At 36.9% G+C, this 11281-nt stretch overlaps 1 long non-coding RNA gene across 1 annotated transcript; it reads left to right on the top strand.

Annotated features, from left to right (window-relative positions):
- Positions 1 to 513: 513 nt before the first annotated feature.
- LOC139116481 (uncharacterized) lies at positions 514 to 2510 on the top strand. The gene is made up of 3 exons (XR_011548312.1): positions 514 to 767; positions 1087 to 1302; positions 1845 to 2510. It is a non-coding gene; the product is annotated as an uncharacterized lncRNA (long non-coding RNA).
- The last annotated feature ends 8771 nt before the right edge of the window (positions 2511 to 11281 follow it).

The following is an 11281-nucleotide window of genomic DNA, read 5'->3' as shown; positions in this document are numbered from 1 at the left end:
TCATCATCATCATCATCATCATCATCATCATCATCATCATCATGATAATGATAATAATCACCATCATCGTCATCATCATCACCATCAAAACTACCGCCATCACCACCACCACCACCACCACCATCATCATCATCATCATCATCATCATCATCATCATCATGATAATTATCATCCTGATAATGATAATAATCACCATCATCATCAATCATCATCATCATCATTATCATCATCATCACCATCATCATCACCACCAACAACAACAGCACCGTCATCATCATCACCATCATAATCATCATCATCATTATCATCATTATCATCATCGCAGTGTGTAAGACCCTGCTCATTCTTTCTTCTATCTTCTTTCAGGTCTCACAGATCGTCAGCATCTTCAGTTTGGTGGCCATCGGACTTGACCGCTATCGCGCGGTGATGTACCCGTTACAACCTACAATTACTCCTCGAAAGAAGCTCGTCGCCATCATAGCCATCTGGTGCGCTGCTATCCTCCTCACCTCTCAAAACTAAAGTATCTGACGATGATACAGTTTTCATATGGTGGAAAGACTTTCCGTTTTTGCGCAGAGAAGTGGCCGAAGCGAAGCCCCATGGTCACCTACGTTTGGGTTTTGTTCACCCTGACATACATGATCCCCCTTGTGGTGCTGTTGGTCTGTTACCTTAGAATGGGCGTGAAATTGGTCAGGGGTCAACTTCCCGGATGTGCGGACGAGAGACGGGATAAGTTGCAGAAGAGGGCAAAAAGAAAGGTCGGTGGTCTGTCATCCGCATGAGGAAATTTTAGTTTGCATCAAGTACAGTCATGAATTTTGTGCAAAACATTCGAATCCATCTAAAAGTCAGAATTGTAGTAATTGAATAAGGAATAATGATGGTATGTAATAATACCTTAAATATTAATACCAGTGACAGGGGTCTATACCACTCAGAGGGTACGGACCTTACGACCATTGCAGTTACCATTAAAATATCTCTCTCTCTCTCTCTCTCTCTCTCTCTCTCTCTCTCTCTCTCTCTCTCTCTCTCTCTCTCTCTCTCTCTCTCTCTCTCTCTCTCTCTCTCTCTCAGGCATTCCGGACCTTTATTTCTGTCATTATCCTGTTTGCAATATGCTGGTTGCCTAGCAACATCTACAATGTGGTAGTCATATCGTACAACCCATATTTCTTACGTGCTCACCCGGTCCTGATCAGAACACTGCGTGCGAGCGTGTACATATGGGTGATCTCGTCGGATGCAATCGTCAACCCCATCGTCTACATGTTCCTCAGTAATAAATTTGCGGTAAGTAACTTAGATTTGCGCTCGCCATTCTGTCAAACAAGCGAAATCGATAGAGCTAAAGTGAAACATGAAATGAAAACTCAGAAATCATAAATCAAACGAACAGCACATCAATTAAATCGCGTGCGCATATCAATGACATATGTTAGAATCTGAAAACGGGTCTAAACCTGTTGCTGCTTTCCGTGAGTTCCGTTTCAAACGTATGACGAAGAACGATTAAAACTGTCTGAAAGTGGAAATTCTACCATGTAAAATATTTAAATTTTACTTATTTTTCGTTTGTATGAAAAGAAACACATGGGACTTTTTAATATTGTTAGGAACGTTTTTGTACCGAACAGATGTCTTCAAAATCGTAAATTACAAAAGCAGTTGTGAAACGTGAGCTTCAAAATCTGCCCTTTCCTGTATCTTTGCGTTTATTATAGCCCTTACTTTCCGGTCACGTTTTGTTCGTGTTGTTTATGTACATTTAGGGGCTAAAGGTATTACATAAAACACATTGTGCAATCTCTCTATCTTAATTTCTGTTTCCTCAGCGTGACGTCCAACGCCTAAAACTACTCTGTCTGAAACGGATTCGTACCAATTACGACGCGTCCCTGACGAACAAGACAGCAACGACCGGTGTGTACAGCATGCACACCATCAAACAATGCCAGTCATCGTCAAGCAACTGACTTTTTGCACTGGAACAGTGAGAAAAAAGCGTCAATGTTTGCATTGAAGGCATAAAAAGAGGTTGCCTGACTGAGAACTGGTCTGACAGTCGCTGAATAGTTATATTTATACTGATAGACAAGATATTTCGCAGTTCCAGCGTTTTCGTCAACTTTTCTGTAACAAAATTCGGCAAGCACCGTATTTGCCAGTCCAAGATTCTAATTCGTCCAGTGTAGAATGGGAAGACCTCATAGAGTGTTAATAAACACAGCGTCATTATTCCACAATACAGACTACGGTCAGCAACCCGGACTGCAACCTACTAGTATTTCACACTTGCGCATTGTATAAAAGTGCGAATTCAAAGACTTCGTGATAATTTTGAACTTTGTGATCATGCATGGCTCTTATCGACAATTACCCGTAAATGACCTGTGACCTATCTCAGTACAAATACCGTGATAACTCCATGAACTCTTCGATTGCGTCAGAATTGAGATAGCAAAAATCACAGAAGTGACCATAGACCCTCAAGGGTCTATGTAGTAACAGAACATGTGACTGTCGCTATGCATATGCGTGCAAACCTTGAATATCATTAATTATATGTTAATTTATGCAAACATTATTGTTATTAAATCTACCTAAGTGATATCAAAACTTTTCTTGAGAATAGAGCGATGCCTTATACAGTGTTCTTTTAGTCCCCGTATCACATATTTCGGTTCAAATACAAGTTCATACGAGAAAGAACCAAACTAACACATCAATATGTATGAGAACCTTAACCCAGTCTGAACAGATTTAATCAAGATCTTTCAACAGCTCATCGATTACTAGCTAATTACCATATATACGGAAAGGATAAGTCGTACGTTTAACACTGCGATGCATATGATATGTATAGGTTGCATTTCTTTTAATATGTGTTTCCATGGTAACTTGAGCTCGAGATACATGTTCATTGTTCGCAAAAACAATACTCATATGCCACTGAGATATTGTAACCAGAAGCAAATGTACTATTCAAGTGTGCTTTAAACAACATTACAATTTGCAGCGAAAATTATAAGCTGTCCGTCACCACAATGGCGATTTCGAAAATATTTCCCTGTCAACCCGCCGAACTCTTTTTCCAAGTTGCCTGCTAAGTAAAATGTGAAATTTCCTTGCTCGCTTGTGAAAAGGCCACCTGCCCGCCTTCCCCTTTTGCCGCCAACACTATTGAGGAAAATAGCCTGCAAACGGAGAAACAGTTGTAAACGACTTCTTTGTATGCCCCTATGTTTGTCGCATCTACTTCAGACTCAATTACATGTAATGTAGTGTCCCAATGCACCATGAAGAATGTCAAATAACAAGACAAAAGTCTTAGGTCTAATTAAAAGTTATTGAATGTGAGTGAACTGACAGACATAACTTGTCAACGTTAAAGCCTTCTTATTATGTCATTGAAGACACTTGCTGTTGAAGAACTGGGCAGAATGCAACAGAGTCATGCATCTGGCAATCGAAGCTACCTTTAATACAGGTACATAGCCTTGAAAAGAGAAAAATCTTGACGATCCCGTTAATGCAGGTGTTAGACTTACTGCAAATAACATCCCTAAGCGGTCGTTAATAAGTAAGATTTACGACTAAAAGAAATAGGCACTGAAATGATAGATCATTCAATGGTACCGTGTAATATTTCAAACGATAAATTCTGGTATACTGCAAATACATAAACATACATAAAAAGACAGATTAGTAGTTCATAGATGAATACAAAGGTAGTCTTTGTAAGTTTCCAAACAATGTTAAACTGTAAACACCCAGCGATGCATCCATCTACCAACCAATCCTCCTTCCTTCCTTTTCCCCCATACTCGCCCCCAGGTCTCCATTCATCTATACATCCATCCATGCATACAGACATCCATCCATTCATCCATCCATCCATCCATCATAGATAGATAGATAGATAGATAGATAGATAGATAGATAGATAGATAGATAGATAGATAGATAGATAGATAGATAGATAGATAGATAGATAGATAGATAGATAGATAGATAGATAGATAGATAGATAGATAGATAGATAGATAGATAGGTACGTACGTACGTACATACGTACGTACATGTACCTACGTACGTACGTACACCTACATACGTACGTACATACGTACATACATACATACATACATACATACATACATACATACATACATACATACATACATACATACATACATACATACATACATACATACATACATACATACATACATACATACATACATACATACATACATACATACATACATACATACATACATACATACATACATGTCTCTTATATATTCGCGCTGTGAATGGTTTATCCATGATATCGATTTGCTTTAATAGATACAAGTGGTTGTACTGATAGATATTCTATCAGTGACTATACATATTTTACGTACAACAAGACGTCTTATGGGGTTATGGCGATGCATGTTTATGACTCACCAGAGAATTAATACTTCTTTTTAAAACAATTGGTCTTGGTGAATGTTTTCGCTCGACATATTGTCCAGTCATCGTTTACATGAGCTGGTTAGTTAATTTTGTATTTTTCAGACTGTATGGCTCTCATGTCAGACACATTCTGAAGCCCAGGTGATGAGATACATCCAGTCGAGTATCGAACTGGAAAAAAATATCGCGCACGTATTAATTTTCAATTTTATGCATGAGGCAAATTCGCCCTATTTAAATGGAAATTATTACAGTGTTACACAGACGCTCCATCCGTTAGAAAATTCACCCAGCAATGAAGTACATGTACTGGCGAAAGTAATTACTCTGGGTGTATTTGGTAATTGACAGGTAAAACGTAATGATATGAGTAATATGGAATATCCAATGTAAACTTTAGTCGATTACTCAAGTTACAGACACGTTTTGTTCCTCGCTGTGTCAAACATCGCCATTTAAGTACTTACCATAGCTTTATTCATGAAAAAGAGCCGTTACGAATCCGTAGGTTAAATTGTACTGGAACAATACTGGTGTCTTGTGTTGGCATCCTTCTATATAGTGAAAATGCCACAAGAAGTTACAGGCAACAGCGCTTTAAGGTAGTATGCACCTCGAAAGTAAAAGACTTAAACTTTTGCTGAAACTTTCCTCAGTGAAACTTTTAACCATTCTCTTACAAAATCAGGAATGAAAGTCAGGGGTCACCATGCAAAATTTGGTAACAAGAGAAACAAATCACCTGACATTTACCGTATATAAAATTCAAAATGGCCGCCATCCCTGTGTTATCTCTATGGAGAAAAGGAAAATTTTCGAATTTTAAAAAACTAAGCCAGTGAAAGTTTTCTCACATCAAGAGCTTTAAAATGAACCTCCACAAGTGTAGATCAGAAAAGAATTGTAAAAGTTCTTGGATCCGAATATCTGTCCCCAAGGCGCACTCTACCCTAACATAACCGGTTAAGGTGGCTGGAAAGGCTATTTTTGCACCAATTCTTTTATCAGAGTTAATGTCAAGTTTCAAGTGTTAGAATCAAGATATTTAGTTCAAATTTTCAGTATAACTCCCTTAGTTAATATTTTCTCCAAAGAATATAAAAATTGTATATTTGCAGCCATGATTTTGAAATATGACACCAGTAAATATTAAAATTTAATTTTTCATTTTTTATTACATATTTGAATTTAATAATAATTGGATAGTATTAATATTACCAAATTAGTTATAAATATGTTGACACTATTTATTGTAAGATTTGTACGGCAGGATTTGTAAATAAAATTTGTTTTTATGATTTTACATGGGTTTATATATCAAAAATTTTTAAAAATTCTTTCAAATTTCAAAATGTGATTTTTCAAAAAGTACTTCAAATACAGGAAAATTGTGCCGTACAAATCTTATCTGTAACCTTGTTAATAGGCTGTAAAAATTCCATGTCCATATCTCATTTCAAAGTTGGATTAAATTGGTATACAATTATGTAGGAAAACTGTTATTCTGTCAAAAATGTTGAAAACAAGCCATATTTGCACCCCTCTTTTGAAGTCATAGAGCAGTTTTTTTGGTTAATCTCACTTTTGACAACTCTTTGACACTGAAAGAATCTAAAAATGCATTTACAATACCAGTCACTCACTCTGAATGCCAGCACCGCCTTGTCAAACTTTCCTGAAAAACAGCAAATAATGACTTTCCCTTTTCAAACATTTTATTAAAAGCTAGGGGACCTCTACCATAGTTAATATACTAAGGACTCCCCAACTTCTTCTTATTTGGTCAGTTTTTCAGAAGTTGTAACAGGCTATAACTCTGTAATGCCTTTGTGCCCAAATGTCTAGTTTTTTTTATTCCACAGAGAATGTTGACTACTTTTATATTTTAATAGTTTGTTGAAATTTATAACTGACGCTCTAGCCTTTCCAACCACCTTAATGCCACCGGTTCAACCAATGCTACAGGAACTGAACTGTCTCCTGCGTGGTTGGTACATATCTGAAGTGATAAGGTACAAACTGAATCAACAGAAAGTATAAGAAAGTCGGTTTTTGTATCAGTTCAATCCTCGTTACTATGGGGATTTCTCTTAGACCATTGTGTCATGCGCCTTGAAGGTAAATGCTACCAGTAGCTGTTGCCTTGTACATATTCTAACGTTAAATTCACCGAAGACTATGATTAAGCTGTGTTTTCGTCACTTTCCATTCCCAGAGTCAGAATATATGTATTTGACACTCTTGACGCCACCATCAATATCTATGTCCTCATAAAAACTTGTCCCTATCGGCAACTGAATCTAATTCACGTTCGCACACAAGAGAATTGTAATCTCGCTCTTCAGTAACGAGAGGTTTCATATGGCCTTCAATATATCACGTTTATCGTTTGACTCCTATGACAAAAATAACCTTTGATATAGTTAACCTACTGAATGACATTAAATTTTTCATGTAAGATAAAAACAATACTTGAATTCTTTTCGCTTGGGGATGGGTAAATTTGACCCTAAGAGTTTGTATCCGACAAACAGGTTTATTGCAATAATTACCGGACTATACAAACTTCAAAATATAGAGTAGAAATGTGAGGATTTTCATTCAAAACTCAGCGGACGGGGAGTTTTATTGAAATACGATTGGGACTGCGTGAAACTGGTACTGTGCACCGAAACAACACTTAAAGGAATACAGTCGTCGGACCTGCGCTCAAAGGTCGTATGGGACCCATACGACCAATGTAAATACTGTATCCAAGGTACAATGGTGATTGATGAAAGTTAAAACATGTCTGTCATAATCTACATCGTATAATTTAAATGTTGCAGCTATGATGATGAGGTGCATCTAGACATCGTGCACGAAATACATTGTTTGTAAACAAGAAACTCGCGCAGGCGCAGTGCCGACGACTGTTTCCCTTTAAAGAAACAATGTGATGTTAGCCATTACCACAGCCAGCAGAAGGCTCACTTCCTTTTATTAGTCTTTTCAAACCTCTTAGAGGAAACTCCAATTGGTTGCTACTGTTTTGGAATTGCATTGGTTGAACGATAAATAAAGTGTGTAGATGTAATGTTGTTCTTACTTTCAATTCAACCACTGAATGAGTCACCGTTTGCTTCAAAAAGACGAAAACGGTGGATTTAATCTGATCCGATTCTCGAAGAAGGCTGGGGTTTAGCGCCGGACGCGGAAAAAATTTCGGCGTCGGCACTGATATGCGCGCCACCCATGAATTACACATCCGGGACTTATCACTAAGATTTCCGTCACATAACGTTGGAAATGTTGGAAATCTATCTTCACGCAGAAAATCGTCTATTTGTAATCTAGTTTAATACCTAACGCAAGTATAGAGAATGTAAATGCAATCCCTGTCACGGTGGTGATGTTCGGGTTTTTACTGTAAACGTTGTTGCCCATGTTGCTGACGACAATTGAGGCCAAAGACATCTTTAATGACCTTTCAGGGAAAACTTAGTTCAGGAAGACACGCATTGAAAATTGTTTTGTTAACACATTCAAGCCTACTTATAGATGATAACTATATAATTCAGAGTTCCCTGTAGTCCTACCTTAGTCGTAAAAGCAACTGACTATAATAGTGGCGAGTCAACAATTGAGTAATTCATGCTCTATGCTGACGTATCCAAGTTGAACAATTTACGTTGCAAGCTGCCGTCGAAAAAGTTGTCACCCGCCAACCGGTGTGTTGCAAAAACGTCGGTATTGATCGATCAAGGTTTTGACATTTGAGCTCCCTTTGCAGTCGCCTTTCTTAATACTACACCCACTAATTTCATTTATTGGTTTTAATGTATATTTATTAGTTGTGGTGTTACTTTGTGGTCTTAATGTGTTTGTATCGAAGGGTGTCAGTGTTGAGCTGTTCGGGCAAATTGCAAAAATTGAGAAAATGCATATTAAAGACACCCTTGGGAATGACAGCAATGCTTGCGTTGCCCTTGACTGATAATTTGGTATGTACTCAAGGTAGAACGTGCCCTAGGGACAGATACTCAAATATATATTTCTACTTGTATGAGTTCATCTTATTTCATTATGTTCATTCGAAGCAAATGAAATTTCACCCTCATGCTGTAGGGGTTTTCCCCCGCAGAATTAACAAGAGTTGACATTTTGAATTTCGAATATCGGAAAGTTGTAGGTCATCTTATCTCTAATTTGTACCTCGAACCCTGATTTTTATTCTTGTGTCTATGAAAGAGAACGGTTTCAAATTCTATTGGGAAAATTTGAACAAAAGGTGGCACTTACTACCTAAGAATAGGCAGGTGTTCCGATTTGAGAAGTGTCTGTAAAAACAGGTCTCCCTCTTTCAACGAACGAATTTACTTTAGGTATAATTTTATCTGCATTATTCTTAGTGTCAGATGCAGTAATTGGTAGATATTGAAGAGAAATATGGACTACTTTTGACTTGGGAAGAATGTTTGTGTGCAATGGACAATGTCAAAATGTGTGTTTCATATATATATATATATATATATATATATATATATATATATATATATATATATATATATATATATTATATATATATGTGTGTATATATGTATATATATATATATATATATATATATTATATATATATATATATATATATATATATATATATATATATATATATATATATATATATATATATATATTTCTTCAATCCCAAATTGCATTTTGAGTCAACTTTTAGGTATAGCCTTAAAACCTTAATTAAGGTTGTACGCGTCTCGAAATTCAAAAAGACAATGTTTTGCTCAAGATTGAGAAAAATATACTTTTGTATGTACTTTTGTTTTAAGATGTGCTTTCTTTCCGGTTTTCATATTAGATTTAAGTTAATGATATTTCAGGTATTAGTATGCGCCTCTAAAGTGAAAGACTTAAACTTTGCTTAAACTTCCACAATGAAACTTTCGACCTTTCTTTCACCAAATCAAGAATAAAAATCAGGGATCTCCGTGCAAAATTGTTACTAGAGGGATAAATTACCTAAGATTTCCTGATATTTAAATTCAAAATCCCAGTTTTAACTCTAGTGGGAAAATAAAATTTTCGATTTTCAGAAAAACTGAGACGTTGAGACTTTTCTTTCACCAAGAGCTTTAAAATGAACCCCCACAAGTGGTAGATTAGAAGAGAATGAATGAGATTTGAAAGCCTGAATTTCTGTCCCCGAGGCGCGTTCTACCTTATTTAGCCTCAACATAATGTCTGATTCAAGTAAAATCTGCCATCATTTCGAAATTGAGAAATTACACGCCCAAGTGTTTTTGCTGCTGCTGGCACCAACCTCGTTATACGGCGACACCACCATCGTCAGAAAACTTCGCAAACAAAGCGTGGCCAAGCATAACCCTACTCGTACTCGTGTATGCAAGTGTGGGCCAGTGGATATTAAGTTAGCTTAGGATGACTTGCACAAGACTGAATGTAATCTCAAACGTAACGAAATGACATGACGCTAGACCACGTAATCACTACATTCAGTTAGAATTGGAGGTCGTCAGAGGTCGATGAGAGAAATCAAATCAGCGAGCATTAAAAACGACAAGTGTTTTTTTTTATTTCTTGGAAGGAAGCTGGCTACCAGTTTTGTAAAATTATAAAATAACAAGGTTTGTTTGGTTGCGCACATAGAGCTGTATTACTTCTTCAAGAAGCACTGTCGGTGGTTAATTGACACTGGCAAATTGCCACTTTCAGTTACTGCACGCAACTGACTACTACGTTGCCAATCAGAATTAAGAGTATCGAAAACCGAGCAAACATCTCATTCCTAATGTTGTTTTGACTCTTTTTAGATTTATTTTGTTGAGTTTTTGATTTAGTTTTTTCAAAAGGTGCGTCATTTTAATAGAGATAGTTTTAATTCAAATTCAACAAGATCACTGAAAAAACTCTTGTACACATGTACTTTCTACAAAATCCAAAGTCAAGGTGCTAAAAGGCAATACAAGAACGCCTTAAAAAGAGGGTGATTTCAAATACACGCTATGCGGTTTTATAGCTGAAGAGCTTTTGCGATGAAATCAATTCTTACCGCTCGTGGCTATGTATCGTTACAGAAAATGTATGACGCCTTCACAATCACGTATTCGGAACGATGGTTTCTATTACTCTGGATCGACCGAAGCTGGAGACACCAAATTTACTTTTATAATTTGATATGGATCTGTCTTGAAAATGTATTGAACCTACGGTATCTTCTTGACTCGGTCGTTTTCCCTTGTGGAATGTTTCGTCTGCCCTAGAGCGGTGTTCTTCGACGAAAGAGATTTTATCAGCATTCTTTGTGTATTTTGACAAAGATAACGCCATGCTCTGACAGAAAAATCTATTTACTGCGGCATTCTCAAATACGGCATTCCCCATTTGAATTCATATTGCCAAGTGTTAAATTTAACTTTCCGTGCACCTAAAATTGACTGTGCGCATAACCATCAAGGGGGCAACATTCATCCACTTTGACGAAAACAGGGTTGATGTTCAGATAATGACATTCGATCGTATAAAACTTTCAACTGCAACAACTTTTGTAAGATCCCGCGAAAAATTACATGGGAGGTGGTGCATAGTGTGAACTGCCTCGCTGCAAGATGCATGTTGAATAAGTGTTCATGTATGCAGATTGAATTAATGAGCATAAAGTTTTGATATTATAATTTATGCATATGATTCTTTGTGACTGTGGAGTATTCATGAACCTCACGATATTCATGTATCTCAAAACTGAAAGATTCAAACTTTCGCTCAAACGGTCTTCGAGAAAAACTACACACCTTCCCCT

Source organism: Ptychodera flava, chromosome 17 (genome assembly GCF_041260155.1).
Source record: "Ptychodera flava strain L36383 chromosome 17, AS_Pfla_20210202, whole genome shotgun sequence".
Lineage (NCBI taxonomy): Eukaryota > Metazoa > Hemichordata > Enteropneusta > Ptychoderidae > Ptychodera > Ptychodera flava.
This window is presented reverse-complemented; position numbering and strand designations above follow the sequence as displayed.